General features: G+C 42.8%; 1 protein-coding gene across 4 annotated transcripts in view; it reads left to right on the top strand.

Moving 5' to 3' along the window:
- The window catches only part of hecw2b (HECT, C2 and WW domain containing E3 ubiquitin protein ligase 2b), a 413,575-nt gene that overhangs the window by 46,127 nt on the left and 347,514 nt on the right, over positions 1-19,934 (top strand). The window contains exon 2 of one of the 4 annotated variants that reach the window (XM_078551842.1): positions 17,864-17,936. The exons of the other annotated variants lie outside the window; for them this stretch is intronic. The gene's annotated coding sequence lies outside the window, so the exon portion shown is untranslated. The remainder of the gene's footprint in view (positions 1-17,863; positions 17,937-19,934) is intronic. 4 annotated transcript variants of the gene reach the window in all.

Here is a 19,934-nt window from a genome sequence, read left to right on the forward strand (position 1 = left end):
TATGGGATTGCACACCCTGTTGCGTACAAGTGCATCTCCCATCTGACCAATGCCACAGTTGTCAGATCTGCCACTTAACGTCCATTTTGATGCTAATGAGGCCAGCCAGAGGTGAGTGTGTCCTTCGATTTGCTGCAATGGCTGGATTCTCACTGGTACAGAGAGTCAAAGACTGCACCCGTATGTTAATCAAGGCATGCTCTGGTCACCCAAGAGTTCATCAATCGAAAGGGATTCCACTCCATCAATGTTCAGCTGGTATGTAAACACCAGAAGATTATCATGCATATCTGTGCAAGATATCCTGGAAGCTATCATGATGCCTTCATTCTGCGCCCGTCACATCTCTCTCAGGTTTTCGCATCTCCAAGCAGTCTCATTGGATAACTTCTTGGAGACAAGAGATATCCCTTAAAGTGGTGGCTGATGACAATTATGACAAACCCAACAACCGGTGAACAGGAAACGTACAACAGGATCCACATGAGCACAAGAGTGGTTGTAGAGCAAGCCATTGAGTTGTTGAAGATGCAGTTTAGGTGACTTGGCAGATCTGAAACCCTTCGTTATGCATCAGCAAATGTGTCGCAAACTGTAGTGATCTGCTGTGCCTTGCATAACATTGTGCAGCAGAGAGGACTGGAGTTGCAGGAGGAGGAATTTGATTACCACACTGCATCCTCGGGTGAAGAGGTAGAGCATGATGTGGCCAAGATCCTTGCAGCTGTTCACCTAGTTGCCAGGTATCCCTGTGATGGACTCATACAGGCATAGAATTATACAGCACATGATTCAGCTAACCTGAGGCTGTGAAGCCAGATGGCTCACCAATGCTGAACCCACTCAGTCCTCCCTCTCCAACACAAAGCATTCCCACAGTCAATAATCCTTTTATCTCCTTGATGCCTGTTGGTTGCCACCTACTCTGGTCACACCATTTTCCTTAAGGCTGATGACCACTTGGTGCAAGAAAGGCACCAGTGGACATGACTGGACAATAAAGCTTGAAATAAAGGCAACGGTTTATTAACATTGTCACTGTGTCATTCTTATTGTCAAACTTCTAAGCACCCGGTGATTCCCCTTGTGAAATTACAAAGGTTTGCTCTTTTCCTATTACTGCTACATGATGCTACCCCTGTAGCTTAAGCAGAGGTTGAGGCAGGCTGCTTATTCTGCTGCCCTGGCAGCTGAGCTACTCATGGCTGATTGGCTGATGTTCTCTGGGTTTTGGGACAGGTGGATGCCTTGCCAGATTGCCTACCTGCAACTGTGGAAGCGCAGACTCGGCCATCAGGACAGTTATCAGCATGTGAGGTGGTAGTGGTGGAGCGGGAAAGAATGAGAGTACTTTGCACTTCAGCAAGATGCTAAATTTGAACTAGCAACCTAAGTTTGCAGGCCATTGACGAAGACAAGCATGCATGCAGTTGCTTGCTACATTTGATGTTCCATGCAGGTGGTAGCACTTTCCATGGAGGTGGACATCAGTTCAAAGGCCTGAGATATCATTGCACTTCTACTAGAGACAGAATCCTCCAATCTCTCTCCAGTGGTGTGCAGTGCTTCTAGAAATGCATACAGAACCTCGTATCTTATATTGCTGCATCAGAGTGGTCCTCTTCATTGATGACCCCTGAGGCTCAGTATCTGTGTCCAGCTGAGCAGAGTTTAGAGTATCCTGTGTCCTCCGATGGGCACTTTCCACTGCTGTCCCTGTCTCCAATACCTACTCCTGCTGTATTCTGATGTGTAGCTCATCATATCATCATGTATGTTATCAAGGAACCCCAGTAAAATTGAAGTCAATAGGAATCGGGAAGAAAAGAGGTTGGAGTCATTCCTACCACAAAGGAAGATGGTGTGGTTGTTGGAGGCCAATCATCTTCGTCTCAGGGCATTGCTGCAGCATTCCTCAGGGCAGTGTCCTAGGCCCATGCAGCTGCTTCTTCAAAAAGCAAGGCTGGAATTTGTATAGCACCTTTCCCAACCGCTGGACATCTCAAAAGTACTTTACAGCCATTTAAACACTTTTCGAAGTGCAGTCACCGTTGTAATGTAGGAAATGTGACAGCTAGTTTGTGCACTGCAAGCTCCCAGAAACAGCAATGTGACAGTGACCAGATAATCTGTTTTTGTGCGATGTTGATTGAGGGAATACTGGCCAGACACCGGGGATTACTCCCCTTCTGTTCTTCAAAATAGTGCTTTGGGAGAGTGCAATGATCTTCCCTCCAACATAAGGTCAGAAGTGGGGATGTTTGCTGATGATTGCACAGTGTTCAGTCCAAATCATCATTCCTTAGTCAATGAAGCAGTTTGTGCCTGCATCCAGCAAGATCTGGACAGCATTTAGGCCTGTGCTGGTAAGTGACAAGTAACATTTGTGCCACACACATGCCAGAAAAGGACCATCTCCAACAATTTAATTCAGTATCTCAATATCTTTAGAGTGCAGAAGGAGGCCATTTGGCCCATCGAGTCTGCACTGGCTCTCTGAAAGAGAATTCCACCTAGTCCCACTCCCTTGCCTTATCCCCGTAACCTTGCACATTCTCTTTTTTCAGGTAGCAATCCAATTCCCTTTTGAATACCTCGATTGAACCTGCCTCCACCACCCTTTCAGGAAGTTTGTTCCAGACTCCATCCACCCTTTGGGTGAAATTATTTTTTCCTCACATCACATTTACTCCTTTTGCCAATTATTTTGAATCTGTGCCCTCTAATTCTTGATGTTCTCTTGAGTGGGAACAGTTCCTCACTATTTACCCTGTCCATACCCCTCAGGATCTTGAATACCTCTATCAAGTCTCCTCTCAGCTGCCTTTTCTCCAAGGAAACCAGTCCTAACCCCTCTAATCTAACCTCATAGCTATAGTCCTTCATCCCAGGAATTATTCTTGTGAATCTCCTCTCTACTTTCTCCAATGCCTTCACATCGTTCCTCAAGTATGGTGCCCAGAACTGGATGCAGTACTCCAGATGAGGCCTAACTAATGTCTTATACAAGTTCAACATGACCTCCTTACTGTTGTACTGAATGCCCTTATTAATAAAGCCTAAGATACTATATGCTTTATTAACTGCTCTCTCAACATGCCCTGCCATTGTCAATGACCTATGTACATATACACTGAGGTCCCTCTGTTCCAGTACCTCCTTTAGAGGCTCTCCCTTTATTTTATACTGTCTCACCATATTTTTCCTGCCAAAACAAATCATCTCACACTTTTCTGCATTGAACTTCATCTGCCGCTTGTCTGCCAACTCCACCAACATGTCTATGTCCTTTTTGAAGGCTATCCCCATCATTGTTGACAGTATTTCCAATCTTTGTATCATCTGCAAATTTTGAAATCATGCCCTGCACACCACAGTCTAAGTCATTGATATATATCAGGAAGAGCAAGGGTCCCAACACTGACCCCTGAGGAACTCCACTACAAACCTTCCTCCAATCTGAAAAGCATCCATTTATGACTACTCCCTGTTTCCTGTCACTTGGCCAATTTCTTATCCAAGAGCCTATTTTCCCTTTTATTTCATGACCTAGAATTTTGCACAAGTCTGTTGTGTGGCACTGTATCAAATGCCTTTTGAAAATCCATATTACCAGTTCAACAGTGTTTCCTTTAGCAACCTTCTCTGTTACCTCAAAATACTTTAGCAAGTTAGTTAAACAGGATTTTCCTTTGATGAACCCATGCTGCTTTTCCTTAATTATCCTGCACTTGTCTAAGTGATTATTGATTTTATCCTGTACTATAGTTTCCAGAAGTTTCCCTACCACTGAGGTCAAATTGACTGGCCTGTAGTTGTCAGCCTTATCCTTGCACCTTTTTTTGAACAAGGGCGTAACATTCACAGTTCTAAGGAAGACTGGAAGATTATCACTAGTGCCTTTGCAATTTCCACTCTCAATTCCCTCAGTATCCTTGGATGCATCTCAACTGGCCCTGGAACCTTATCTATTTTAAGTAAAGATAGCCTTTCCAACACCACCTTCCTCTCAATTGTAAGTTCTTCTGGTGTACCAGTTACCTCCTCTCTCACCACGGTCTGGGTGGCAAGTTCTTCCTTTGTAAAGACAGATGCAAAGTACTCGCTCAACACCTCTGCTATTTCTCCTGCCTCCACACGCAACTATCTCCCCTTGAAATTCAACAGCATTACCATTGCTGAATGCCCTGCCATCAACATCCTGGAATACCTTAACTAGACCAGCCACATAAATACTGAAGCTATAAGAACAAGCCAGAGGCTGGAAATTTTGCAAATAATTCACCACCTGACTCTCCAAAACCTTTCCATTATCGACAAGATGAAAGTCAGGAATGTGGTGCAATATTCCCTACTTGTCGAGATGATTTAAGTGCCAACAACTCTCGAGAAGCTCGACACCGTCCAGGGCTGGAATTGGTACCACATCACCAACTTAAACATTTCACTCCCTCCACCACTGATGCAACATGGCAGCAGTGTGTACCATCTACTCGACAAGATCCAATGTAGCAACTGCCAAAGCGCCTTTGACTGCTCCTTCCAAAGCTGCAGCCTCTACTACCAAGACGAGCAAGGGCAGCAGGTGCATGGGAACACCACCACTTGCAAGTTCCCCTCCAAGTCACACATCGTCCTGAATTGGAAATATATCATAATTCTTTCATTGTCGCTGAGCTAAAACTCTGGAACTCCCTACCTAATTGTGGGTGCATCTACACCATATAGACCTCATTGGTTCAAGAAGGTGGCTAAACACCACACTCTTATGGTCAATGAGGGATGATCTATAAATACTGGCATTGCCAGCAATGTCCACATCTCAAGAACAGACAAAAAAAGTAGCTAACTGTTCTGGAGGCCCCACTGAGGTGTGTGTATTTGCACTAGTAGAGGGCATGCATGAGTCATTCATTGGTTAAGAAGTCAGACCATGGGACACTTGATTGTAGGTTGCCATTTATCCTTCCTCCCTGATGAGGTTATTGAACCTCTTTCAGCACTGTATCCATGTACAAGGTACCACACACCTGCTCTATCCCTCTTACCGGGACAGCATTTAATTGGCTGCCACCCATAAAATTCTGGGGGATGTCCCGCTGTCCAATCATGCATGCTGGCAACATGGATTTCCTCCCAATGTCAGGCCATTTGAACAATCGGTAACATTCTGCCCACTTTTGGAAAACCAGATAACACATTGGAAAAGTTTTATTTTGTGAGGAGGAATAAGTGAACATTGGTCATGATTTGTAGTCATACATGAGAAAATTGGTGAATTTTATTAGAAGGTTTATTTAATTTGAAGCAGCAAGTGCCAAATCAACTAAAATATGTAGAAATACTTTGTACTTTGCTTAAGCTTCAAAACTGCACAGTAGGTTTTTGATTAGTAGTGGAGGGCTGGGTCTTTGATTTATTTAAGGCAGAGTTAGATAGGTTTTTGATAGGCAAGGGAGTCAATTGTTGTGGAGGCCGACAGGAAAGTGAACCTGAGACCACTACCACACCAGCCTTTAAGGGCCAAATTGCTTACTCCTGCTCCTGTGTTCCTATGATTAGCTTTTTCCCCATCTGTTAATTCAGATAAATTAAATATTTGCTCATCACTGTTATTTTACCATCAATTAATTTGCACAATAATAAATTCTAATTTAACCTCAAGTAAACAGATATAACATTGGGTTTAGAATATTAATCGTGTGAAATGTCCAGCATTGAGCATTATGAACTTTGAAAGCTTTCTGTGAACTGAATCTCAGAACCTGGAACATCTGAAATTTAACCAGGCTGTTTAATGGGCTAAAAAACTGAACAATAAACCAGAATCACAAGCTAGTTAATGATGTACTAGATCACATGCTGATTAGCAATATACTTGATCACAAGCTTTTCCTCAATTATAGGCTCCCAGCAGATTGGAAAACAGCAAATCTCTATTCAAGAAAGGAGGGAGACAGAAAGCAGGAAACTATAGGCCAGTTGGCCTAGCATCAGTCATAGGAAAATTGCTGGAATCCGTTATTAAGGAGGTTAAAGCAGGATACTTAGAAAATCATAAAGGGATCAGGCAGAGTCAACATGGTCTTGTGAAAGGGAAATAGTGATTAACTAATTCATTAGAGTCTTTGAGGAAGTAACAAGCAAAGTGGATAAAGAGGAACCTGTGGATGTGGTGTACTTGGATTTCCAAAAGGTGTTTGATAAGATGCCACATCAAAGGTTACTATACAAAATAAGAGCTCATGGTGTAGGGGTAACATATTAGAATGAATAAAGGATTAGTTAGCTAACAGGAAGCAGGGAGTAGTGATTTATGAGTCTTTTTCAGGTTGGCAAGCAATAATAAGTGGAGTGCCACAGGGGCTTCAACTATTTACAGTCTACATCAATGACATGGATGAAGGGACCGAATGTATAGCAGCTAAGTTTCCCAATGACACCAAGATAGGTAGGAAAGTAAGGTGCCAAGAGGAGATAGAGTCTACAAAGGGATATAGAAGGGTTAAACGAGTGTGTAAAAGTTTGGCAGATATAATGTGGGAAAATGTGAACTTGTCCATTTCGGCAGGAAGAATAGAAAAACGGTATTTAAATAGAGATTGCAGAACTCATTGGTACAGAAGGATCTGGGCATCCTGGTACATGAATCACACAAAGTTAGCATGCAGGTACTAAGAAGGCAAATGGAATGTTGGCGTTTATTGCAAGGGGAATGGAATATAAAAGTAGGGACGTTTTACTGCAGCTGTACAGGCCTTTAGTGAGACCACAAGTGGAATACTGTGTACAGTTTTGATGACCTTATTTGGAAAGGGATATAATTGCATTAGAAGCAGTTCAGAGAACGTTCACTTTCGCATTCCTGGGACAAAGGACTTATTTTCTGAAGAAAGGTTGAACAGGGTGGGCCTATACCCAGTGGAGTTTAGAAGAATGCAAAGTGATCTTATTGAAACATATAAGATCCTTAGGGGACTTGACAGGGTAGATTCCGAGCAGATGTCTCCTCTTGGGGAGACTAGAATTAGGGGACACAGTTTAAGAATAAGAGGTCTCCCTTTTAACAGAGATGAGGAGAATTTTTTTCTCTGAGGTTTGTTAGTCTGTGGAATTCTGTTTTTCAGAATACAGCAGTAGAGGTGGGTCATTGAATTTATTCAAGGCTGAGTTAGATTTTTGAAAGACGGGAGCCAAGGGTTTTGGAGGGCAGACAGGAAAGTGGAATTGGATCACAGTCAGATCAGCCAAGATCTTATCGAATGGCGGGCTCGAAGGGCCGAATGGCCTACTCCTAAGTCCAATGCCCCAATGCAATTGCTATGGGAAAAACCTTTCTCCTGCATATAGGACAACTTTGGGAAATTGAATTAACTACATTACTAATTGTTTTGGAAGTTTTTATCTTGTATCATAGAATGATACAGCAGAAAGAGGTCATTCAGTCTGTGCCTGTATTTTATTTTCCACAAGTCACAGAGGCTAATTCTACTCTCTTCAGTTTTTTTACATTGAGAAATGAAAGTTAAAAAATACAGTTTCCCTTTTGAATTTACCAAGAGCTGAGCTCCAGGATAATACACAGCAGAGGTATTGCAATAACTGGTTCTGACTTGCCTGCACAGAGTTTGGCACTTGTTGCTTTTCTTGGAGTGCAGCATGATAAATCAACTGTACCCAAAATTTATTACGAAAGTTTGTGGTCTGAGTTCCTGACAATGTGAATGGGTACCTCTAGTCCACATTGGTACAGTACATGGCTATACTGCATTGACCTTCTGATACACACTGCAGAATCTGGGTAAATAATGTTGAATCTGACTTTTCTATTTTTATTTTTGCTTACACCAGTCTTGTTGCTAACTGCTCTCAGATTGTCCTTGTTCCAAAATCTCTGCTCGTGCATTTTCAATATTTCTGTACCAACTCTCACAAATACCAAATGCACATTACATGCTTATGACCATAAGCATATTTTAATTAAAGCTAACAAAGACCCGCAAAACATTTGCCGTGCAATTAGTCTTTATTGCAACAGCACTTCTTTTTAAATCCCTGACCCAGGCTAGCCCAGTCTTCCCAGTCTTCCCATGTCATCCCTCTCATCTCATGTCCACCCTATTCCTTTCATCCCTCTCATATCATCCCCATCCCATCTGACGTCCCACCCCTTCTTCCAATGCCACCCCTGTCATCCATTTTATCCCTCCCATTCCGATTCCCCGTTTCATACCCTCCCATACATTTCCCACTTTATCGTGCTGCCCACCCATATGCTGTTTCCCTCTCCTCCCACTCTCTTGCGGAGTGCTTTATGTTTGGTGAGGCTGTGGGATGACAGTTGGTTAATTAGACAACTTAAAACTTTCTTGTACTGACGTTACCCAGGCACCACTCACCAAATAAGCCTATAAAGGCGCACCCCTTAAACTGACCAATCAAAACAGCCTGGACAGGCAACAACTATTATAGATGCTGAAGGCTCTGTTGAGAGTGGTGTTTTGTAGGGGACAGGTTTAATTAAATAGGGGTGTGATTTCATAGTCGCTAGTTACCGCATCAGTAAATCCAGAGGTCTGGATTAATGATTTGAAGACGAAAGTGCAAATCTCTCCATGGCAACTGCGAAATTTAAATTCAGTTAATTAAATAAAAAATCTGGAATTAAAAAAATCTACTAATCATATTGTTGTAAAAGCTCACCTGGTTCACGAACGATCTTACTTGGCCTTGTTTATACGTGACTCTAGACCTACAGCAATGTTGTTAACTCTTTTATTATCCTCTGAAATGGACTAACAAGCCACTCCGTTGTGTTGAAGAAGGCAGCTCACCACCACTGTCACAAGGACAATTAGGGGTGGGCAATAAATGCTAGCCTTGCCAATGTTGCGCACACAAATGAATAGTATTTTTTTTTAAAAAGTGCATCATTTTGCAGACAACCACAATAAAATATTGATAATGATTTTTATTTATATCAGTCAAAAGGTTCCACTGCGAGATATTTAATTTTAGACTTGTAATTTTGGTTAAAATTAGATTGTATTTGATCAGCAGTGAACAGTAGGGAGTTATTTTTATGCTTTGTATGCCTGTTAAATGAAACTATTTTACTGCAGACAGCAGAGATTTTAAGGAGATCATCATGCCAATTTCCTGGAAAGTTGCTGGTACCACCTCAACTAAAAATAGGCCTTTTGTGCATTTCCAGCATTTTCTCTCTGCATCTGAGATATGTTACCTTATCAAGTGTGACCCTTCGTCAAGACTGAGTCTGGGTGGAGGTCACAACTGAAATCTTAACCTTTTTATTCTTTAAGCTGCTGGTTGATCTGCTATTCTGCATTGCCAGCATTTTCTATTTTTATTTCTACACTTGTAGTGTTTGCATTTTTTTATTTGTTTTAATCTGTCTTTCATGCTACTTAAATATTTTAATCCTTTTCAAAGAACAACTGTTTTTATTTCCTTACCTGGGTGAAAAGTTGGACTGCATCGGTTTTAAAATGCACATGAACTGAATTATCATGTAGGTGTTGGAGGAACTTTTTACTAAATTTAATTTGATGATACTTGCTCTGGAAAAAATAGTTGCCTTCAAGATGTTTCAATCGTACTAATTGTGTGAGCCCCATTTACCCTGCAGTATGATTTAAGGGCTTGAGTTGATTTTTTTTCCCAGAGAAGGTACCCTCCTGTTCACCCTCCCTCTCCTCCACCTGGCACCTTATTAAATATATATACATGCATGTCCTTGTAGGTAAAAGTGAAAAACTTCTGTTTTGGGTTGTTTAAACCATAAAGCTGTAATTCTGGGCAGGGGAGCACACTAGCAGAATGATAGGAAGAGTTGTTGGTAGGCTGTGATTCTAACTGTTGGGGATTTGTCCTGGGAGTTGCAAGGGGAAAGCATTCAGCCTAAACCTTGTTTTTCTAACACACACCACCTGCATCAAACCAAAAATCAAGTTACAATATCTTGGCTCTTCCAAAGAGCCAGTAAACAAAAGATATTGGCTTTTGAATGTTCATGAAAAAGCAAATCATGAATTCACAAGGGTTCCTAAGACATTTAGAATCCTGGCAGTTTGCAGGATATCTTGCCCAGATATAAATAATAACCTTCCGGTGGTCACATGAGCTGAACACTGAATAAGTGGAATCCATTCCGATTGCTAAATACTTCAGGCTTAGCTGCGGGTGCCTTGATTGTCACATGTGTCGTCAGTGTCTCCCTGCCCCTGTGGGAATGCAGCCACTGCAGGAAATACGAGAGTGGCCCAGGTATTAATGGCCTGGTGAGTTCAAAGTGGGCATAAGTGGTGACCTTGGTAAACATGGCATTGGTGATCTGGGAGATACAGTTGTGGGCAGCAAGTTGTGAAATCTTGGTGATGTCACCAGCAGATTCCTGGAATGAGCTGGAAGTGAAGAGATTCAGGGTTGGAGTGACCTTAACTGCCGCTGGCAATGTGTGCCCACAAGGGAGGCCTTGTTCCAAGAGGCTGCAGTTGTCAGCAATGACCTGCGTGATAGCCCGAGTTTCTTGAGGCACTTTTGCTCTGTCAAGTCGAGGAAGCCGATCCACTGTCTCTTCATCCTGTGCTGGATGTATTGCCTCCTTGAGACTCAAGCTCTGTGCCCATCCTCTCTGTCATGTAGAGTGGCATGTAGTTTCAAAGAAAGCAGCTGCTGTTGATGTTGGCGCGGCTCCTGGTGGTGTTGGTGTAACTGCTTAGAGGCCCAGGCTATAGCTGCGGTGTTCAGATCAAGGTGAGTAAAGTCCAAGGTAGGTGGAATGACTTCCCAAAAGTTGGAAATCACCTGTGAAGCAGTGATATCAGGTTCTCAGAACAAGTGCTATGAGCTCAAGCCTGCCCAATATGCAGGGCAATAGCTATGCAATGTCATTGTTTAAAAGCTTACAAGACTGCCAGTTTCATTAATCAATGATTCCCTGCTGTGCTCTTGCCTTGTTGACCCTGGCGAGTTCTACACAGTTAAGGAAACCTGTGCTCTGGCTGCTAAAGCCAGAATCCCTAGTTAAAACCGCAATTAATTGTTTGTTTACGTTTTTAAATGACTGGCGCAACAGCTCAATGGGGGTTTCCTCTCCTCTCCAAATGCGCACCAGCAAAATCTGGAAGTGGGCAGGATCATGTCAGGTTTCTGACCCTCTGGAAATTTTTGGGGGGATTTAACCTCCCCACCAGCTAACTCCTAAATTCACCTTCCTTGGCAATGAAAATTCTGCCCTTGGCATGTTGTTACGATCCTGTTAAAGACTACTAACATTTAAAGAGAAATTCGAACATCCAGCAGTTAATCGGCAGAGCTATGCCACAAGATTTCACGTTTTGAAACAAAAACTTTATTGTATATAAGAATTAAATAAAGCAAACATATTCACACTAGTTTATAATTACTTATGATACGGACTTGGTTCTACTTTTTACTCCACCCACTACCTCTCCACCCCCAAGAGTTCTCTTATACATTATAAGAATCTTGAAGATTCATTCACAGTTGCTGGGACAACCCAAAGGTATGCCACAGCGCTCCAGAAGTCACTTTGAATTCTCCTTAGTGTTTCAGCTATTCTTCGAAGTATGAAATTTCCTGGAAATCCTCCTATTAGCTTTTGGCAAAGCAACCCTTCAGTTTTCTTCAAAGACCTTACGACTGTGGAGTCAATTCAAGCGTGAACCTCAGTGCCTTCTTGCTTAGGGATTTAAACATCAGGAACACCCTTGCAACCTCCATACTCCCCAGCATCTGTACAAGCGCTGGTCCTACGGCTGATGCTCAGCTCCTGGCAGATAGTTTCTCTTGGCCTGTCCCAGGTTGACTCTACTGACTGCTTTCAGCCACAAGGCTCTGAGGACCTACAGGATTTCTTCCTGTAACTGCAAACTAGCCAAATTTTCCAGCTGCTTTTTCCCTCATGAAATCCAAACTGAGCTTGAGCCCCATGCCCATTCCATGTGGTTATTATTTTCTTTGTTAGTCAGACCTACACTTTAAGCAGTCATCTCCTTTTGGCTATCTCAATTCAGTGAGATTCTGTCTATACTAAAGCAAAACTGCAGTTCCCTGCTGTGAGGAACACCCAGTTAAATCAGACAAAAGAACCTTCTAACCCCCACAGCCCATCTCCATGACAAGGCAGCATACTTTGAGATGGTTAAAACAGAACTACTAACAAATTATTTTACCTTCAACACTGGCCTGGTTCTGTAGCTCATATGAATAGTTTCTATCTCTAATAGTTTTACGAACATCTTTCTTAGAATTGCTAGTTTTTAGCTTATTTTATGGAGATAACTACAGACACCCTGGCTCTACCAAGAGGTCCAGAAATGGATCATCAGTCGTTTTAGTGTTTGCACTCCTTGCTCTGACCTTGAAGATCAATGCAAGTTACCATTTAAGTGTAATAAACTTCAAGCTTGTTTGAGTTGCATTTACATCAGATTTGTGTTTACCAGTTTCTCAGCCAGTTATCTACAGTTAAAACTTTAATTCGGGGGATCCCAAACTGTGGTCCATGACTGCCAGTGGGTTTGTGGGATGAGATTTTGGGGTCGTGAGCTCCGAGGCTGCAATTGAATGCTCAGACTGAATTTTGACCGTTGCGAGACCCTTTTAAATATTAGTTTTTTGTATGCTGTTGGGTGTGACTTAATAATCTGCTGTCTGAGGCCCAATTGATGCCATAACCACAGCCTATAAAAAGGTGGGTCTGCTTTTTTTAAGTGAAAACTCAGCAGTTTAAACCTCCCCCCCTGCCCCCCACAAACCCCTCAACAGCCAGCCACTCACAACCCAACAACTGCCCTCTCCCCCTCGCTCAACAACTTTGCCTGCTCAACAACAACTCTAACCCTCCCACCCTGATCCCAGTTTTCACTCTGGGATCACATGAAGTCTGAGGCATTAAAATGGGGTCACATCGGGGATGAATTAAGGAAGCACGCTTTAATTCCTAAAACTAAAAGTTATGTTCTAAACCTATGAAATTTGAAGGAGATGTTTGCAACAATGTAACTTAATACTTTGTTTATATTGTATCTTGGCTCAGTGATAGCATTTTCAGCTCTGAAGCTCTGAGTCAGAAGGTTGTCGGTTCAAGTCCCACTCCAGAGATTTGAGTACAGAATCTAGGCTGGCACTTCAGTGTGGTTCTGAGGAGCTGCTATCTTTGTGACAGGACATTAAACTGCTGAGGACCTGCCTGCTGCTACTGGTGACATAAAAGATCCTACGGCATTAATTAAAGAAGAGCTGGGAAGTTTGTTGTCCTAATTGTCTGAATTTTTGAGATGTAGAAACATGGGAAATAGTTGTATCCACTTTCATGAAATTAGGATAGAGCGTCTTCATTTGCAAACATTTTCCCTCTATTGGAAAAAAAGAATATTTAGAAAGTAAAATTGATGTGAAATCACTTGAGCATTTTCAAGTGTGAGGCAAATTGCTAAAGGAACTTAAAGGTAAATAGAATTGTAATGGATTTTGACATTCCTGATATAATTATAGAAGTTGTACTTGTTGCAAAAATCTCAGTTATGTACCCATTAGAGTGTCACTCTTTGTATTTTTTTTTGTAATGCATTTTTAGCTGTGTACTTTTTGAACCGTGGAAAATTATTTTAACTGAGTGCGCAGTTGTATTCAGACATTACAGATTCTTGGATCTGTCTGTATGCAAATATCCAAAATAAGAACCTCCCCTCCCCACCCCCATTTCACATCCAGTGCCATTCATCGAGCGCCCCAAAGTCAGATAAAACATGCACGACAACAGTGGCTACACTTCAGACATGCTTAGAACATAAGAACAAAATAACTAGGAGCAGGAGTAGGCAATTCAGCCCCTCGAGACTGCCCCGCCGTTCAATAGGATCACGGCTGATCTCATTTCGGCCTCAACTCCAATTTCCCGCCCTCTCTCCATAACCTTTCAACCCGTTACTAATTAAAAATCTGTCTATCTCCTTAAATTTATTCAGCATCCTGGCATCCACTACACTCTGAGGTAGTGAATTCCACAGATACGCGACCCTTTGAGAAAAGTAATTCCTCCTCATCCCTGATTTAAATCTACCACCCCTTAGCCTAAAACTATGGCCTCTCATTCTCGAATGCCCCACAAGGAGAAACATCCACTCCACATCTACTTTGTCTATCCTATTTAGCATCTTATATACCTCAATTAGATCACCTCTCATCCTTCTAAACTCTAGCGAGTATCGGCCTAAACTGCTCAATCTCTCATAAGACAAGCCCCGCATCTCTGGAATCAATCTAGTGAGCCTCCTCTGAACCACCTGCAATGCAACAACATCCTTCCTCAAGGAAGGGGACCAAAACTGTGCACAGTACTCCAGGTGTGGTCTCACCAATGCCTTGAACAGTTGCAACAACACTTCCCTATTTTTATACTGTATTCCTTTAGCAATAAATGCCAAAATTCCATTTGCCTTCTTTAGTACCTGCTGTACCTGCATACTAGCTTTCAGTGATTCATGCATGAAGGCACCCAGATCCCTTTGCACTGAAGCATTCTGAAGTTTCCCTCTGTTTAAATAATAAGTCACCTTTTTATTCTTCTGACCAAAATGGATAACCTCACACTTATCCACATTAAACTCCATCTGCCAAATTTTGGCCCATTTGCCTAACCTGTCCATATCCATTTGTAAATTTCTTATTTCTTTATTACAACTTACTTCCCTGCCTATTTTGGTGTCATCTGCAAATTTAGCTATAGCACCTTCTATCCCTGAATCCAAGTTATTAATATAGGTTGTAAATAGTTGAGGCCCAAGGACCGAACCCTGTGGCACCCCACTAGTTACAGCTTGCCATCTATAAAAGGACCCATTTATCCTGACTCTCTGCTTTCTGTTGGTTAGCTAATCCTTTATCCAAGCTAATATATTACCCCTAACTCCGTGTGATCTTATCTTGTGTATTAATCTTTTGTGCGGCACCTTATCAAAGGCATTCTGGAAGTCCAGATATACTACATCTACAGGATCCCCATTATCCACTTTGCTTGTCACATCTTCAAAGAACTCTAGCAAATTAGTCAAACACGATTTACTCTTCATTAAACCATACTGTCTCTGATGGATTGCATTTTGACTTTCCAAATGCCCCATTACTACTTCCTTAATAATGGATTCCAACAACTTCCCAATGACAGACGTTAAACTAACTGATCTATAGTTTCCTACAGCTGTATATAGTTTTCTGCCTCTCCCCCTTTTTGCAGAAGGGTGTTATATTAGCATTTTTCCAATCCATTGGAACCGTTCCAGAATCCAGAAAATTTTGGAATATTATTTCCAATGCATTCATTATCTACGCTGCCACTTCCTTTAAGACCCTGTGATGTAGGACATCAGGTCCTGGGGACTTGTCACCCTTTAATCCCAGTAGTTTGCTCAGTCCCTTTTCCCTAATGATGGTGATTGTTCTAAGTTTCTCCTTCTCTATACCCTCTGCACTACCTGTTCCTATTGGGGTGGTACTAGTGTCCTCCACCATGAAAACTGAGGCAAAATATTGATTAAGCGCCTCTGCCATTTCTGTGTTTCCCACTATTAACTCTTCAGTCTCATCCGCCAAGGGACCAACATTCACTTTAGCTACTCTCTTTCCTTTACATTCTTGTAGAAGCTTTTGCTATCAGTTTTTACATTTTGCACTAGTTTTCTTTCATAATTTACCTTTGCTCTTTTTATTATTTTTTTAGTGACCCTTTGTTGATCTTTAAAAGTTTCCCAATCTTCCAGCCTGCCACTGACCTTTGCAATTTGGTATGCCTTAGTTTTTGCCTTTATGTTATCTTTAACTTCCTTGCTTAGCCATGGATGCTTTTTCCCCCTCTTACCATCCTCCTTCCTCTTTGGAATATATTTTACTTGGGAGGAATTGAATATCTCCTTAAATATCTGCCACTGTTCATCAACTGTTCTACCTTGTAGTCTTCCTGCCCAGTCCACTAGGGCCAAATCTGCCCTCATGCCTAAGTAGTTACCTTTGTTTAACTCCAGAACACTAGTGTGGGACTCAAGTTTCTCGCTTTCAATCTGAACTTGAAATTCTAGCATGCTATGATCACTCTTCCCTAGAGGATCTTTTACTTTGAGATCATTAATTAATCCCATCTCATTACACAAAACCAAATCCAGAATAGCCTGCCCCCTGGTTGGTTCCACAACATATTGCTCCAAGAAACAATCTCTAATACACTCAATAAACTCTCCCTCGAGGCTACCCTTGCCAATTTGATTAGTCCAGTCTATATGCATATTAAAATCACCCATGATTATTGCCGTGCCTTTCTTACATGCTCCCAGTATTTCCTGATTTATACTGTGCCCTACTGCTGAACTACTGTTTGGGGACCTATAGATTACTCCCACCAGGGACTTCTTTTCCTTGCTATTTCTTATTTCTACCCAGACTGACTCTACGTCTTGCTCTCCAGTGCCTCATTCCTCACTATAGCACTGATTTCTTCCTTTACTAACAAATCTTGATTGACTGTAAAACGTTTTGAGACATCCTCAGCTCGTGAAAGGTGCCATATAAGTTTGCCTGTTTTTTTTCTTGCACACTATGCAAAGCTTCAGCGCTGATGCTTTAACATCCTAGGTCAAGTTGTACAGTGAGATTCTGTGTAGAACTTTCTTTTAATAGAGCTGAGATATGTTTCCAGCTCTAATTCTTGCACAGTAATTTCAATGAGTGTGCAGTAACAAAGAGTAGTGCTGAATCATCCCATTTGCCTTGGGAATACAGACCATTGCATAAATAGCGGAAGGAGCAGAGAGGAACTCATGCATTGGCTCACAGTGCAGGGTTTCAGGTGGAAGTGCTGATGTATTTGTAGGGGAGTGCAACTGCAGGGTGGTGGGGCGGGGTTCACTGGAACATATTCCGGGGGGCGGGGGGGGGTGCGGGTGTAGGGGCCCAGGCAACTGCTCCCGTACAGCTGGTGCCAAGCAAGGCCATCCTTGGATCAGCTATTCTGAGCTGGCGATGGGTCGTGATAAGGAGCAGCAGTGCCAACAACACATACAGCCTATTGGTTCAGAGGGACACAAATGTGAAGTCCAGAGGGGCAGGGAGGGCATGAAAATGCTGTGCTCACTATAGGATATATAACCAAAGAATCATCCTCCTTGAAATGTCAGAACAGCATTGCTCCCAGAGGTTGACTATTAAGGCAGTTGGCTGCTGATTTGTGTGTCCTTGTGAAAGAAGACCTTGGGCCTGGCTGGTCACATGGGCAAGCCCTGTCAGTAGCTGTGAAAGTGACAGCGCTGAATTTCTTTGCCTTTGGGTCATTTCAATGTGGGGGTGGGGGAAAGAGAGAGAGAAGGTGGTGGGAGGCAGTGGCGGACCTGTGTGGCATATCGCAAACGTCTGCCCATCCATAACATCAGGCAGGTGACAGCTGCTCTGTACGAGAGGACAGAGAAGTACATTGAGTTCCAGATAGATGGGGCCACAAAGGCTTTGCCTGCGTGGCAGGATTTACTCGGGTGTAGGGCATGATCGACTTATTTTTATTTGTTCTTGAGATGTGGGCATTGCTGGCTAGGCCAGCATTTATTGCCCATCCCTTATTGGCCTTGAGAAGGTGGTGGTGAGCCGCCGCCTTTAACTGCTATAGTCTATGTGGTGCAGGTACACCCTCAGTGCTGTTTGGGAGGAGTTTCCAGGATTCTGACCCAGCAACAGTGAAGGAACAATGATAACAGTTCTAAGTAAGGGTGACTGAGTTACTTGGGGAATTTGCACGTGATGGTGTCCCGATTAACTGCTGCCCTTGTCCTTCTAGGTGGTTGAAGTTGCAGGCTTGGAAGGCTCTGTTGAAGGAGGCATGGCATGGAGCTGGATGCTGCTTTTATAAGGTACACACTGCTGCCATTGTGTGCTAGTGGTGGAGGGAGTGAATGTTAAAGGTGGTGGATGCGGTGCCAATCAGCGGTGGTGTTTTGTCTTGGATAATGTTGAGTTTCTGGAGTGCTGGAACTGCACTCAGCCAGGCTAGTGGGGAGTATTCCATCACACTCCCGTCTTGTGGATGGTGGAGAGGCTTTGGGGATTCGCGAGGTGAGTTACTCACCACAGGGTTCCTAGCCTTGTAGCCACAGTATTTATATCGTTAGTCCAGTTCAGTTTCTGGCCAATGGTAACCCCCAGGATGTTGATTGTGAGGTAATCAGCAATGGTAATGCCATTGAATGTCATGCGATAATGGTTAGATTCTATCTTGTTGGCGATGGTCATTGCCTAGCAGTTGTGTGGCATAAATGTTACTTGCCACTTATCAGCCTAAGCCTGAATGTTGTCCAGGTCTTGCTGCATATAGGCGTGGACTGCTTCATTATCTAAGGAGTTGCAAGTTGAACTGAACACTCCAGTTATCAGCGGACATCCTCACTTCTGACCATATATTGGTCCGAAAATCATTGATGAAGTGGCTGAAGATAGTTGGAACGAGGACACTAACCTGAGGAACACTTGCAGCAGTTTCCAGGGGCTGAAATGATTGGCCTCCAACAACCACAACCATTTTTCTTCATACTGGGCATGTCTCCAACCAGTGGAGAGTTTTTCTTTCTGATTCTGAGATCTGAAGCCGAATGGCCCTTGCGGAATCCAAACTGAGCCCCAGAGATCAGGTCGTCACTGAGTACGTGCTGTTTGATAGCACTGTCAATGACACCTTCTATCGCTTTGCTGATGATTGAGAGTAGGCTGATGGATGATAATTGACCAGATTTGATTTGTTCTAATTTTTCTGGACAGGACATAAACTGGAGCAATTTTCCACATTGTTGGGTGGATGCCTGTTGTGGTTGTACTGGTACAGCTTAGCTAAGGGCACAGCTAGTTCTGGAGCACAAGCCTTCATTATTACAGCTGGGATGTTGTCAGGTCTTAACTCTATAATATGCTGCCTCTGCTGGTTAACATGCATGTAGTTCGGGTGTTGTAGCCAGGTGCCCTTGAAATCCTGCCTGCTTTGTCTACATTCCACCTCCTCAATGTGTCTGCAGTCCCTGGTTGGATGATGAAAGCACCAGTTGGCCACTAATTGGCCGCTGCCTTCAAATTAGTGTCATACATTTAGCAGTGACAGGTTGAGACCCAGAAATGGGGTTGGGATCCTGACTCTGGAATGAAAATTCAGCCCTTTGTTTCCTAACTGATCTTTCAAGCACCTTGGAAGAATTTGTTATGTTAAAGGCGCTATATAATGCAAGTTGTTATGATGGTTTCCTCCAGTTACTGCTTTAAATAAATTTTCTGTTTGGCATTACTATTCTTGCCTCCTATTCCAGGACTCAATATGAAATATTGACAAATAGTTTTGAAATTCCTAGTGTATAACAACTATATTTCCTGTGACAGTAGAACAGCAGTATTTACCTTCCAAGTAGGGGAGGCGGTGACATAGTGGTATTGTCACTGGGCTAGTAATCCAGAGACCCAGGGTAATTCTCTGGGGACCCAGGTTTGAATCCCACCACAGCAAGTGGTGGAATTTGCATTCAATAAAAATCTGAAATTAAAAGTTTAGTGATGACCATTAAACCATTGTCAATTGTCACAAAACCCCTCTGGTTCACTAATCCCCCTACCTGGCCTACACACAGCAATGTGGTTGACTCTTAACTGCCCCTCTGAAATGGCCTAGCAAGCCAACAGTTGTATCAATCTGCTACAAAGTCTACAAGGAATGAAACAGGACATCAACTTAGGCACCAGGAATGACAATGGCAAACTCGGCCCTGTCAACCCTGCAAAGCCCTCCTCATGAACATCTGGGGGCTTGTGCCTAAATTGGGACAATAATCTCACAGATTAATCAAACAACAGTCTGACATAGGTATGATTCAGTG

The sequence above is a fragment of the Cetorhinus maximus genome, chromosome 11 (genome assembly GCF_964194155.1).
Source record: "Cetorhinus maximus chromosome 11, sCetMax3.hap1.1, whole genome shotgun sequence".
Classification (NCBI taxonomy): Eukaryota; Metazoa; Chordata; class Chondrichthyes; order Lamniformes; family Cetorhinidae; genus Cetorhinus; species Cetorhinus maximus.